This window comes from Ursus arctos, unplaced genomic scaffold (genome assembly GCF_023065955.2).
Source record: "Ursus arctos isolate Adak ecotype North America unplaced genomic scaffold, UrsArc2.0 scaffold_23, whole genome shotgun sequence".
NCBI classification, from domain to species: domain Eukaryota; kingdom Metazoa; phylum Chordata; class Mammalia; order Carnivora; family Ursidae; genus Ursus; species Ursus arctos.
The window spans coordinates 37,958,558-37,974,532 of NW_026622908.1; positions in this window are offsets into that span (position 1 = coordinate 37,958,558).

The window sequence follows — 15,975 nt, forward strand, 5'->3', positions numbered from 1 at the left end:
CAGCAGTATTAACCCTGCCACTGAGTTCATATAGCTCTCTTTTAAATGTGCTGCTGTTTTGTTATTTTCTGCCTTGTCTCTCAAGAGGTTTCATCAGTTGTTCTCTACTGTTATAAAAAGATTTCATGGGTCTAAGAATTTCAGTGTTCAGCGTAGGTCCATCAGTTCAACACATACTGAGTGTCTCCTGTGTGCCAATGACTATATTAAACTCAGGAGTATCAAAGATTAATAAGGGACCTCACCACAAAGAGTTCTTGTCTTAGGGGAAGAAACAAATGGTAACAAATCAAGACTATGCAGTGTCATACATATATTAACAGAAGTATGAAAATAAATTGAAGTAACACAGAAAAGTTAACAATCCTTTTGTTGGAAAATAAGAGGGAGAGGGAATAAAGCTTTATGATGGACACAGCCTCTCAGCAAGGGATTAATCCTAGTTTACAAAGCAGACAGGAAGTGGGAAGACATTTCAAATGAAATTAGCTCATGCAAACACCAAAATGTGAAAAAGATCATAGTATATTCCAGTAGCTAAAATAAATATATATCATTAAAACACAATGACACAAAGAAATAGGTCAAGAGAAGTAAAAAGACAGAAGGCTAAGTCAAATCATCAAAGATTGATGGACTGATGACTGTATTGTACTGAACCATATCTTGCAGATAGTGGGAAGTCCTTGAGTTTTTAAATAGGGAATGACAGGCTTGGATTTACCTTGAGGAAAAAATATTAATTAGGTGGAAGTGCGTTTCCATCTAGAACACCTAGAATGTGGGAGAGAGTAAAGGATAAGTATTACAATGATTCAGACAAGCAGTGAAAAAGGGTGAGTTTTAGCTATGATGACTGATTAGACATAAGTTATTAAGGAAAACAAAAGAATTTAACTCCCCAGTTTCTGAATTGAGTGATACCCACAGTGATAGAAAATGTAGAAGTCACAGCAGGATTGAATGAACTGATAAGTTCTGTTTTGGATAAATTGAATTTGAGATCATAATGAGACATTAAAATAGAGATATCTATTAGGCAGTTGAAAATACCGGGGGGTTGAACAAAAGTTAGCTATATGTTGATTGATTTGGTGGTAGTAAAATACGGAAATGAGTTTCCATTTTCAACAAGGACTATTTTCTTGGAAAGAACACAACAAAAGCAAGCCAAAATTTTAAAACACCATCTGTTCGAGGGTATCTGAGATTTAGGATTTAAGGGAGCTAGGACTTAAGGAGCCAAGATTCCAGAGTTGAAGATAAGATACAATCCAGGCTTTTGACATAGATTTTCTCCCAGATGCACTTTCTGAATCACATACAGCAAATGAGAGGTTAAGAAGCTGAAAAGAGCTTCCGGTGTTCTTTTGGATTGTAAAGACAATTAATTGGAACTCAGGCTCACTGAAGTGTGAGAAGCTCATAAACACCCAGAATTTTCTGTGGCGTTCCCTACAAGGGCTATATCCTAATGGTAAAGGTAAGCAAAAATGGGTCTTCCCTCTCACAGATTGATACTTAGACCCCAAACACCTTGATTACAGATTGTACTAAAGTGAGCTTCTCCAAATCTGATATTCTATCAAAGTAAAAATTTTTAGAGGAAGATAGCATTATCCTGAACATCAAGTTATTGCTACAGTTTTTCATTCACAGTGTCTGGGATTTATTCAAAACAAGATTTTAAAGAAAAAAAAATTAATTGAAATCCAAGAGAAACCACAGGCCTACAATAGATCCAAATAACAGAATTATAAAATCTTAAATGACAAGATTTTAGCAGAGAAATGGAAATTATAAAGATGAATCAAATGGAAATGAGAACTCAGATAACAAATTAAAATCTAAATATATGAATATAACAGCTACTAGACATAACTGATAAGGCAATCAGTGAGGTAAAAGAAAAAGGAAAAATAAGACTCAAACATTGAGAAAATGATTAAAAATGCAATGTGGAGTATGAAAGGAATAAGATACATATGGCCTTGATGAAAAGTTCTAATACCACGTATTTGAAATTTCAGGAGAGTAGAGATAAAAACAAATAAGTAATAATCAAAGAAATTATATCCTGGGAATTTTTCCAAGTTGATTAAAAAATAACAAATCATAGATTCAAGAAGGGTTATAATCCTAAACTAAGCAAATACAAAGAAATCCACATCTAAGGACACGTCATAGTAAAACTGCATAAAACCAGCCAGAGAGAGAACAGTCTTAAAAGTGGACAAGGAGAAAAGATATTTTACCTTCAAGGAACAGTGATAAAAGAGAATGGCAGCTGATTTGTTAACAAAAACAATAAATGCCAAAAGTCATTAGCATTGAATTGAAAAGTTCAGTAAGTGTTCTTAAGATAAAAGGGGAAGGATCACACATGGAAATTTGAAGAAGGAAAAAAATGAAATAGGATAAATATCTGAGTAAAGATAAATGAATGTGCCCATATAAACAATAACTTCTAGGCATATTAAAACATATTTAAAAGAGAACTGAAATAGCACAAGACAGGTGATAAATGGAGTTAAAGTGTTCTAGGATCCTTGCCTTAACTGATTTATAATAGCCATTAATAAGTTGAGGGAGGGTACATGCTGTAATCTCAAAGGTGATCACTGAAAGAATAATAAAAGACTGTATAACAACCTAATAGTTTATAAAACTGAAATATGAGAAATCCAAAAGAGAGCAAGAAAGGAAAGAAAAATAGAACAGAAGTAGACAAACTAGTACTAGGCTAAATATTAAAGCAAGAAAAATTCTTGAGATGAAGAGGAAATTTCATCAAAAGTGTCAATCCACCAGGAAGATATAATTCTACATTTGTATGTAAATACTGGCATATCATTAAAATACATAAAGCAAAGGTGGAAAGAACTAAAATGATGAATAGACCATCCATTATACTGGGAAAATTTTAACAATTTTTCTTACTTGATGGAACAGACAAAAAAATCAGAGTATAAGTTGAATAAAACATAACACTACCCATCCGCCTGAATGGCAACAATAAAAATTTAAAAATTTAAAAAATTTAAAGAATGATAATATCAACTCTTTTGGATCATGTAGAGAACCTGTAACTTACATGCCCAGCATGTAGAAATATATAAATTGTTAAAACGACTTGATATAACAGTTTGAGAATATCCAATATTAGAAACTCCATTCCTAGGTTTATAGCCTAAAAATTAGTACATATGTTTAACATAAGATATCCATAGAATCAGTCACAGAATCAGTATTTCAAACCCCAAATGAAAAAAATCTAAAATTCCACATCCAAATGCTCATCAGTAATAGAATGGATTAATGTTGAACAAAAATATCACACACAAAATATTACATAGTTCAGGATAACTTAGAAGAAATGGATACATTCCTAGAAACTACAACTTACAAAGACTGAATCATGAAGTAATAGAAAATTTGAACAGACCAATAATAAGCAAGGATATTGAATTAGTAAACTCCCAAACAACAAAAGCCCAGGACCAGATGGCTTCACTGAATTCTACCAAACATTTAAATAATTAATACCAATTTTTCTCAAACTCTTCAAAAAAATTGAAGAAGAAGGAACACTTTCAAACTTATTTTACAAGGCCAACATTACCCTGACACCAAAGCCAGACAAGTGCATTACAAAAAAAAAAAAAAAAAAAAAAAGGAATTGCAGGCCAATATGCCTACTGAACATAGATACAAAAATCCTCAACAAAGGATGCCTGGGTGCCTCAGTTGCTTAAGCAACAGCCTTTGGCTCAGGTCTTAATCCCGGAGTCCCAGGACCAAGTCCTGCATCAGAATCCCAGCTCGGCAAGGAGTCTGCTTCTCCCTCTGACCCTCTCCCCTCTCATGCTCTCTCTCTCTCTCTCAAATAAGTAAATAAATAAAATCTTTTAAAAAAATCCTCAACAAAATAGCAAACTGAATTCAGCAATACATTAAAAGGATCATACATCATGATCAAATGGGATTATCCCTGGGATGCAAGGATGGTTCAACATACCCAAATAAATAAATGTGATATAACACATAAACATAATGAAGGATAAAAATCATATAATCACTTCAATAGTTGAGGTAAAAGCATTTGACCAAATTTAATAACCTTCATGATAAAAAAAAAAACCTCAAAAATTAGGAATAGAAAGAATGTGCCCTAAAATAATAAAAGCTGTATATGACAAACCCACAGTTAACATCACACTCAAATGTTGAAAAGCTGAAATCTTTCCCTCTAAGATAAAAAACAATAAAGGATGCTCACTCTTGCCATTTCCATTGAACACAGTACTGCAAATCCTAGCCTGAGCAATTAGGCAAGAAAAAGAAATAAAAGACATCCAAATTAGAAAAGAAGTAAAATCATGTTTGCATATGACATGGTATTATAAGCAGAAAACCCTAAATTTTCCACAAAATCTCTTAGAACTAATAAATGAATTTACTAAAGTTGAAGGATACAAAACCAACATAAAAATCATTACGTTTTTACATACTAACAATGAACTAACTGAAAGAGAAATAAAAGAATACCATTTACGATAGCATCAAAGACAATAAAATACTTAGGAAGAAATTTAACCAAGGTGGTGAAAGATTTGTACCCTGAATACTTGAGCACATTGATGAAATAAATTGAAGAAGGTGCAAATAAATGAAAAGATACCCCATGTTCCTGGAAGGAAGAATTAATAGTGTTTAAATATCCATAATATTTAAAGGGATCTACAGATTCAGTGCAAGCCATCAAAATTCCTGGTATTTTTCTAAGAAATAGAAAAAAAAAATCTTAAAATTTGTATGGAACCACAAAAGACCACAAATAGCCAAAGCAATCTTGAGAAAAAGTAACAGAGTGGAGTCATCACACTTCCTGATTTTAAATTATTTTACAAAATTATACACGTATTCCCCACACACAGACTTTTCAGAAGTCCATATTGTGTCACTTCACTTTTACAAAAGACCTAGAAAAAGAAAGAAGAAAAAAGACCTACATTAGTGCCTGAAAGAAATCCAAAGATTTTTGCTTTAACAAAAAAGGACAAAAAATGAAAATAATGTTTAGCATTTGTTTTGCAGTGAGCCATTATAGAGGTATTATGCATCCTGAGCAGCAGACATAGCTCTGCCAAGCTCCTTCCCTAGAGAACTATACTCAGCGTCTCAGCATCGAGCTGCCATAACTTTGAATTGTGTCTTTGAGCATCTGTGCTTTATCTCAATTTGTTCTGTGCATCCATTAGCAAGATGTATCCTAAGGTATCGGAAAAGCCTAAGAGGTTATTTTTGGGGTCTGAGAACGTTCAAAATTTGTCCCGCATAAGTGAATGGTAATTGCTTCTTTGTTTTGTGCCATTTCAGCTTAGGAATTAAAACAATGTGGTACTTGCACAAAGATAGACATAGATTGATGGAATAGAACAGGATGACCAGAAATAAATCTTCACATATTTGGCCAATCGATTTTTGACAAAGGTGCCAAGACCATCCAATGGGGAAAGGACAGGTTTTTCAACAAATGGTGCTGGGAAAAAGCTGGATATTCACATGAAAAAGAATGAAATTGGACCCTTACTTCATATACATACACAAAAATTAACTCAAGATAGACTAAAGACCTAAGCTTAAGAGCTAAAACTATAAAATTCTTAGGGAAAAAAATTGTGGAAAATTTTCATGATATTGGATTTTCAACGATTTTGTGGGTATGACACCAAAAGCATAGGCAACAAAAGAAAAAGTAGATAAATTGAACTTCATCAAAATTAAAAGATTTGTGCATGAAAAGGCACTGTCAAAAACTGAAAAAACAACCTACAGAATGGGAGAAAATATTTGCTGATCATATAGGTGACAAGGGATTAATATCCAGAATGTATAAAAACTCCAACTAAATGAGACATTCAAAAATGGGCAAAGGATTCGAATAAACATTTCTCCAAAGAGGCACAAATGGCCAATAAGCATATGCAACTATGCTTAACACCATTAATCATTAGGAAAATGCAAAGCCAAACCACAATGAGATATCACTTGACACCCACCAGGATGGCTATTATTAAAATCAATCAATCAATCACAAATATTGATGAGTATGTAGAAAGTTAGAACTCTTGTGCTTTGTTGGTGGGAATATAAAATGTAGTCTCTGGAAAGCAGTGGAATTAAACAGAGTTAAACATAGCCTTACCACACATTCCAGCAACTCCACTTCTAGGTGTATATCCCAAGGCATTGAATACAAGGGCTTGAATAGATACTTGTAAACCAATGTTCACAAGAACATTATTCACAATAGGCAAAAGGTGGGAACAACCTAAATATTTATCAACAGATGAATGGTTAGACAAAATGTGATCTGTACATTCAATGAAATAGCATTTACTTTTACAAAGGAATGAAATTCTGATTCATGCTACAGCATGGATGAACCTTGAGAACATAATACACAGTTAATAAGCCAGACATAGAAGGTTAAATAATGTATGATTCCAATTACATGAGGTACCTAGCATAGTCAAAATCATAAAGGCAGAAAGCTGAATAGAAGTTACCAGGTACTACAAGGAGAAAAGATGGGAAGTTATATTTTATTAATGGATACAGAGTTTATGATGAAAAAGTTTAGGCTTATAGGAAGTGGTGATGTGTATATAGCATTGTGAATGTATTTAATGCCACTGAATTGTACCCTTACAAATGGTTAACTGATAAATCTCATGTTTATATATTTTACCACAATTTTTAAAGGTAGTACAACAAGCTTTTATATTTTAATATAGGTGAATATCCTTATGATCTTGAGGCAAGTAGAGATTTCTTAAATAGATATAGAAAGCACTGAGCATGGGAAAAATATTGATAAAATGACATACATTAGGGGCACTTGGGTGGCACAGTCATTAAGCATCTGCCTTCGGCTCAGGGCGTGATTCCAGCATCCTGGGACTGAGCCCCACATCAGGCTTCTCTGCTGGGAGCCCCCTTCTTCCTCTCCCACTCCCCCTGCTTGTGTTCCCTTTCTCGCTGGCTGTCTCTCTCTGTCAAATAAATAAATAAAATCTTTTTAAAAAATGGTATACATTAAAATTAGGAACATCTGTTCAACGAAGTACACTATTTAAAAAATGGAAAGGCAAGCCAGACTAGGAAAAGGTTATTTCAATTTATATAGTGTCCTAAAAGGTAGCTTTAAGCTTAGGTAACTTCAGAAGTGCAAACTTAACAAATCATTTTAGTATTTAGTTATTCAAATTTATTTCACATTTAGCTTCATGAATTTTTCATACATTTTAATGTTAATTTTTAAATTTCAGTCCCTCTGATTGAAGATGGCAAATGTCAACCTATGGAGTCAATTGGTAAATCTGAAAAACTAGTCCCACGTCGTACAGGGAGGCCTCCAAGAATGCTTGCACCTTTCCGTTGAGCCCAAAGACACCATCCAGATACCTTCCTTCCTGGTGAGTTCCCTATCATGCCCTTTCCTGAGAGCACAGTTAATTTGGGACCATGTCAGTCCACCAGGGAGGTTCTAGTCGCTGTGATTCAAAGGGAGCGTGTCACCATCTCAGTTCCTTTCTTGTCAGATACCCCTTGCCCCCTATACAAATTCTCTCACTTTATCTGCTCAACAGCCACCTCTACATCCCAATAAATACTAGAAAGGCATCTTTTGTCAAGTCTTCTCTATGCCCCCCGCAAAAAAAGTTCTGTTATGTTTTTCCCTGTGTCCATTAGATGCCAATTTCCTGAAATCTGTAGAACCACATATGGGGCCAGAGAAGAATCCAAAAAGATAACACTCCAAAATAATATTTTGTATCCACTTACACAGAGAAATGGCCAACAGCTCACTCTGCTGAAAATTATTTTCAAGTCTGATACACCAAACATACACATGTGGCATACTTTTAAGTTTAAGTCTCACATAATATATAATACCTATTAATAATAAATTTTAACTGGGGCACCTGAGTGGCTGAGTTGGTTAATCATCTGACTCTTGATTTCAGCACAGGTCATGATCTCAGGGTTGTGGGATCAAGCCCCAAGTCAGGATCTGTGCTCAGGCAGAGTCTGCTTGTCCCTCTTCCTTCAGCTCCTCCCCCTACTTACAGTCTCTCTCTCTCTCTCTCTAAAATAAATAAAATCTTTTGAAAAAAAGAAAAAATAATAAAATTTAACTGACTAAAGATACTGATATGAATAATTCATAAAATCATCATGCTATTATGGGTGTTTTTTTCTCTTTTATAAACTTCCTATAATTTTACATTATTGTATACTTTAAGTATATATATATAAAAGATTTATTTAATTGAGAGAGAGAGTGCATGCACGTGGGGGAAGGAGCAGAGGGAGAGAATCTGCAAGCAGACTCCCTGCTGAGCATGGAGCCTTACTTGGGGCTCAATCTCAGAACCCACGAGGTCATGACCTGAGCTAAAACCAAGAGTCAGACGCTTAACCAACTGAGCCATCCAGGCGCCCCGGTATTTTTATGTACTTATATACATAATACATTTTTCTTTTCAAGCTATGGAACAGTATTTTATTCCAATTCAGCCTCTTGGAGTGAGCACAAAGTTTTACTGGACATAAAAAGCAACATTTTAATCATCTATGACTGCTAGAGTAGTATTTCATTTCTCTCTGGTAAATCAAGACATAAACCCACTATGAAGGGCTAATATATTCATAGAATTGGAAAACTGAAAATGTTCCCTCTACAGAGTTTTCCTAGAAAGTTGAAAAATCCCGAGATAAATGTGTACTTCATTGTTTTATTTGTTTGCTTGTTTGGCTTGTAATTGAATGTAAAAAAACAACCCCCCCCAAAAAAAAAACCCACCCCCCCATACAAAACTGTGAATAAATTAGAAGTTTCTTTTCTATATCTTCACTCTCCCTAGACAATAGAGATAGGTAGGCATGATTATCTGCCTCAGAGCTGCTTTAGTTGATATATATTCCCCTGGGACCAAGGACATTTGGCACACCATCACCAGGCACAGGATTAAAGGCACATTGAAATCTGTGGTCCTGGGCACCTGGATGGCTCATTCAGTTAAGCGGTTAAGTGTCCGACTCTTGATTTCCGCTCAGATCGTGATCTCAGGGTTGTGAGATCGAGCCCCACATCAGACTCCATGCTCAGCGTGGAGTCTGCTTGAGATTCTCTCTCTCCTTCTCCCTTTGCCCCTCCCCCTGCTCGCTTGCTCTCTCTCTCTCTCTCCCTCAAATAAATAAAATGTTAAAAAACAGAAATCTGTGGTCCCTGTATTTTATAATTTGCTGTATATAAAAATTCAAGATATTCTAATGTTTTCAAAAATCAGATGTTTTAGAGCTAGAGAGTTAGAACATCAGCTATTATCCCAAGAAAAGTTGGTGCAGAAGTAAAGCTGTATATAGTTCTACTCTCTCCACATTTACCACTCCAAATCTGGAAGAAAAAAATTTATCTTCAACTTGTTTCATTTATTACTCACTCAGAGAACTCTTGTCAAAGGCACATACTTCCATGCCGACTATTTTGTGTTTTTTTTTTTTTAAGATTTTATTTATTTATTTGACAGAGAGAAAGGCAGGAAGAGAGGGGACACAAGCAGGGGGAGCGGGAGAGGGAGAATCAGGCTTCCCGCTGAGCGGAGAGCCCAATGCAGGGCTGGATCCCAGAACACTGGGATCATGACCTGAGCCAAAGGCAAACGCTTAACGACTGAGCCACCCAGGCGCCCCATCCATGCCAACTGTTTTTAAAACTCATATCACAGGCCCAGACTTAAGGAACAATTCAAAGACAATACTAGGTTTCAATAATGGGGGCTCTTGCTCCAAAAGAATACGGAGAGTCGGGAATTTATGGGAACAGATTCTGACACCTGGGAGTATTAGAAGTGAATGAGATTTGGCGTAGGGGAAGTGCTGAAGGTTGGGACTTGGGAGGCAGGAGGGGATTAGGAACCAGATGGTAACAGAGCCTGTTTTCAGATACTGCATATATGTTTGTGTAAAATCAGAGATACTAAGAAAATCCTTTTGTTCTAATCCCAGGTTCTCATGGGAATAGACTAATAGCAACTCCAACTTTGAAATTCACTCATATTAAAGTACAAATAATCGATAGAAGAGAGGGAATAAAAACAAAGAGTTCAAATTATGTGAAGAAATAAAATTACAAGGGAGTTTTCAGTACACATTTTAGGCTGGCAGAATAGGATATCAATAAACACACTCATTTATCAAATTTAGGCCTAAGACTTTTGGGTTTTACTCATAGCAAATATCAGGTAATAGGGAATACCCAACAATATAGATTATAGTAACTGAAATATGAAAAAACTTCCCAAAGGGACAATTCTATGGTAAAAACAGTAAGGGGGAAGAAAAAACAAAGAGATGATTTGACAATAATGCCTCAGTTTTATTAATTAACCAAATTCTCAAGAACTCAAACTGTTGGACTGACATAAAACCCACACAATTTTAAGAAAAAAATCTTTTCAGCCATTATAAATTAAGATCCAGATTCTGAGATTGAATGGAAAAAAAAAGGAAAATAGATAAATTCTACCCACACAAAAAATGTTCTAATGCCTAATGATAATGGTATCTCTCGACTTACCCAACTTCGTCAGATTCATTCAGAAATAGAGATTTAATCAGAATGACTTAATATGGCAAAGACAACTTGACCTGCTCTGAACAAGGGAAAAAAGCACGGCGTATTTGCAGAATGGCAAGTAACTTGATGAAGGTGAACCACAGTGCCTGCAGAGAGAAAGTGGTAAATGAGGGCGTATTGGTAGACAGGGGACAGATGTCATTCAACTTGAACGACACACTAAGGCATTGTGATTTCAGTCTGTAAGTGAAGGAGTACTGTGGAAACATAATAAATGAAATTATGTTTAGAATTTTGGTTAGTTCCTTGTAGCTGGAATGTGGAGGATGGAACTAAAGCAGCTGTTATTACTAACAGCGGGTTATCTAGACTAGAAGATTACTACCATTTTCCAGGGGAGGAATGATGCATACTTCCACTAGAACTGTGGGAGACAAAGACAGGGAGGAAAAATTTAAACCGTATGTGAAAGATAAAATCAAAAGGATTTAGAGATTATTTAGATTTGCAAGTGACTCCAGTGCTCAGGTGTGGGCACTTAGCTGGATAGCAATGCTGTTAACTGACATCAAGGAAAAAGAAACTCTTTATAGGCAACTGATGAATTTAGATCGGATCCTAGTTGCTTTGAATATATGTAGAAACATATCATAGGAAGTTGGAAATATGAGACTAAGAACTCAGGGGAGAATTCTAAGATGAAAGTTTAGCTTTGGAAGTTGTTTATACGATTGTAGTACACTCTGCATATGCAAATGGTATGTCCCATCGAGAACCCCAGGTCCAGCAATCCAAGTGTCCACAATAAACCAGGCATAAAACTGTACAAAGTAGAGGCCAGATGATATCTTAGAGATCCCAAGCCCCCCGTAAAGGCCCTCAAAATCAGGGTTAAAAAACCAAATCACAGAATTAGTCAAACAACCAAAACCTGTTAAAGTTTGTAAACTAAATTGTTAAGTTCAGTTCAATATCTTTCTAACTGTGATTTCTGAAGAAAATGAAAAAAGAAGGGACCTAGGGAAGAATATCATTTAAGACCAAAATATAAGGCCATGGAAAGGAATCCACAGGAGTCCAAAGAGAACCAAATGTTGGAGCAAACCAAATGCTGGAAATTAAAGAAGAGACAGACAGTGGTAAACAAACAAACAAACAAAAAACCCCACAGTTGTTTTAACAATAATAACTGTAACTTAAATTAAAATAACTGTTAATCACTAATTTCTAGTCCCTACAATTAACACTTAAACATAGTTTCTAATACTACCAAGCCACATCTGTACTATTTTGACTAAAAAATTAAATATTCCTATGTTATCATACATATAACCCATTGTTATTGCTTTTGTTCATTTAGCATAGGTTTAGGCATCCACCCTTGTTTTAGACACTGGGTGTAAACAAGACCCCTACTCTAACGGAACTAAAGAAAATAAATGAGGAGCACCTGGGTGGCTCAGTTGGCTAAGCATCTGCCTTTGGCTCAGGTCATGATCCCAGGGTCCTGGGATGGAGTCCCACATCCAGCTCCCTGCTCAGCAGGGGAGCCTGCTTCTCCCTCCCCCCCCCTACTTGTGCGCTCTCCCTCTCTCTGTCAAATAAATAAATAAAATCTTAAAAAATAAAAATAAAAAAATAAAGAAGATAAATGATACATAAGTTTTAAAAAAGAGAAAGAGAATTTTAGGAAATGCTTTTTAAGAAATCAGCAGGATGATAGGAAGAGAGGTGGGGTGTACAGTGAGTGCTATTTTAGATAAGAAATAAATGCTTTTCTAAGAATGTGACTTTTAGGTTGAAACCAGCAAGAAAAAGTGAAGCCAAACATTTTTAAAGTCAGAAGACAAGTGCTCCAAGCAGAGGAAATAGAAGAAGTCCTGAGGAGGGGAAGGGATCGGCTAATTTGAGAGGATGGTGTGGCTAGAACTCATTGACCAAAAAGGAAGGTGATTAAGAATGGAGTTGGAAGGATAGACAGAGCCAGCTCACATAGTACTTCTTTGGCCTTGTTAAGTTAGGATTTTACATAAATGTAAAGAAAAGACATAAGAAGATGAGAAGAGCTGAAAGAGGGAAGAGGTTTGTAAGACAGTAAGAAGGTCTAGAACATACGCAACTAATGAATCATCGAGGCTTACATCGGAAACCGGGGATGTACTGTATGGTGACTAACATAATATAATAAAAAATCATTAAAAAAAAAGGTCTAGAACAGCGCTATCCAGAAGAAATATAATATGAGCCATGTGTGTAATTTAAAATTTTCCAGTAGCCACACTAAGAAAATAAACAGAAACAAGTGAAATTAATTTTAATAATAAATTTCATTAGCTCAATATGTCAAAAATACATAGCCTTTTGACATTCTTTTTAGCATATCAAGCCTTCAAATTTTGCTGTGCATTTTACACTTAAAACACGTCAACTCAGGTTACCTTTGAAATGTCTAATTGCCACATGTAGCTAATGGTTGCTGCACTGGACAGTATGGGTCTTGAAGTTTCAGCAGAATTCATAGAAAACGCATTCCTCCTTCTCACTACCCAAGGATTTGTGGCTCTAGAGAGTGAGCAAGTGTTTAAAAAAAAGTATTACCCTCAAAGGAAAACTAGGTTTCAGGCCAAGAAGGTATAGAAAGTGGTGGAGAGCTCGAGAGGAGTTAAGATGGCGGAGGAGTAGGGGACCCCTTTTTCAGCCAGTCCCCTGAGTCGAGCTGGATAGGTACCAGACCATCCTGAACATCCACGGAATCAGCCTGAGACACAGGAAGATACATCTGGATTTCTACAAATGAACATCTCCAGTGCTGAGTATTGAGGTGCGAAGTGGGAAGCCGTGAAACCACGCACAGATATCGGAAGATAAACAGAAGGGGGAGGGAGCCGCCGCGTTGGGGCGCCGGGAAGCGGTAGCCACATGCACGGGGGAGCAGGCGGTCTCGTGGACCGCACCCACGAGAGAGCAGACTGAGACCGTGAGCCGGGGACCGCGCGTGACCAGTCTGAGGGCCGGAGCTCCGGAGTGTACAAACCACACTGAAACGGAGCTCCGGAGCGTGCGGGGGCGGCTGGCAGTGTTAGAAACACAAAGGACAGAGACGCGCCAGCCCTGGAAGTGAGGGCTGGGACACTGGCTGTGGGGCGCACATCCTGGGATGCTGCAGGGTTGAGCAGCAAAAACAGAAACAGAGTTAAAGTGGCCAGAACATCAGTGGAGAACGGTCCGCGATCCCTCTGTTCTGAGACAGAGGCTGAGATTCGGCCGCTGCTGCTCTGACTCTCAGAAGAGGCACAGCAAACCGCCAGGGAAAGCCGCCAGAGAACAAAAGCCTGGAAACACCAGCTCACAGCGTGCCCACCCCCATCCCCCCCTCGGAGGGGACACCGAGACTCTACCCAAACAGGGTTGCCTGAGTATGGGCGCGGCAGGCCCCTCCCCCAGAAGGCAGGCTGAAAAATCAAGAAGCCCATATCCCTAAGGTCCCTATAAAACAAGTGCACACTGCCTGGGTCCTGGTCAATAATTTGGGCTCTGGACAACCCCACAACCTCTCCTCATCAGAATGACGAGAAAGAGAAATTCCCCCCCAGGAAAAAAAGACAATGAGTCTGTGGCCTCTGCCACAGAACAAATGGATATGGATATAACCAAATTATCAGAAATGGAGTTCAGAGTAACAATGGTCAAGATGATGTGTAGACTTGAAAAAAATATTAATGAAAATATTAACCAGAATATAGAATCTCTAAGGGAGGAAATGAGAGCGAATCTGGCAGAAATTAAAAATTCTATGAATCAAATGCAGTCAAAACTAGATGCTCTGACGGCCAGTGTGAATGAGGCAGAAGAACGTATCGGTGAATTGGAGGATGGGTTAGTAGAAGACAAAGCTAAAATAGAAACTTGGCTCAAAAAAATCCAATCTCAAGAATGTAGGTTACAGGAGATTACTGACTCAATGAAACGTTCCAATGTCAGATCATCGGCATCCCTGAGAGGGTGGAGAAAAACAGAGGTCTAGAAGAGATATTTGAACAAATTGTAGCTGAAAACTTCCCTAATCTAGCAAAGGAAACAAGCATTCGTGTCCAAGAGGCAGAGAGGACCCCTCCCAAGCTCAACCACGACAAACCTACACCACATCACATCATAGTACAATTCCCGAATATTAGATCCAAGGATACAGTATTGAAAGCAGCCAGGGCAAAGAAATTTCTCACGTACCAAGGCAAAGGTATCAGAATTATGTCAGACCTGTCTACACAGACCTGGAATGCGAAAAAGGGTTGGGGGAGCATTTTTAAAGCTCTTTCAGAGAAAAACATGCAGCCAAGGATCCTTTATCCAGCAAGGCTGTCATTCAGAATTGATGGAGAGATAAAGACCTTCCAGAATCGCCACTGACCAATCTTGTAACCACAAAACCAGCCCTACAGGAGATATTAAGGGGGGGTTCTATAAAAGTAATAAGGCCCCAAGAGTGATACAGAACAGAAAGTCACAATCTATAGAAACAAAGACCTTACAGGCAACATGGCATCATTAAAATCATATCTCTCAATAATTAGTCTCAATGTAAATGGCCTAAATGCTCCCATAAAACGCCACAGGGTTGCAGATTGGATAAAAAGACATGACCCATCCATTTGCTGTCTACAAGAGACTCATTTTGAACCTAAAGATACATCCAGACTGAAAGTAAAGGGATGGAATACCATCTTTCATGCCAATGGACCTCAAAAGAAAGCTGGGGTAGCAATTCTCATATCAGACAGATTGGATTTTAAACTAAAGACTATAGTTAGAGATACAGAAGGGCACTATATTATTCTTAAAGTATGTATCCAACAAGTGGAGATGACAATTATAAATATATATGTCCCCAACAGGGGAGCAGCAAGATACACAAGTCAACTCTTAACCAGAATAAAGAGACATATAGATAAAAATACGTTAATAGTAGGGGACCTCAACACTCCACTATCAGCAATAGACAGATCACCTAAGCAGAAAATCAACAAAGAAACAAGAGCTTTGAATGCCATACTAGATGAGTTGGACCTCATAGATATATATTGAACACTACACCCCAGAACCAAAGAATATTCATTCTATTCTAATGCCCCTGGAACATTCTCAAGAATAGACCATGTTCTGGGTCACAAAACAGGTCTCAACCAATACCAAAAGACTGAAATTATTCCTTGTGTATTCTCAGACCACAATGCTTTGAAATTGGAGCTCAACCACAAGGAAAAATTTGGAAGAAACTCAAACACTTGGAGACTAAGAACCATCCTGCTCAGGAATGACTCGATAAACCA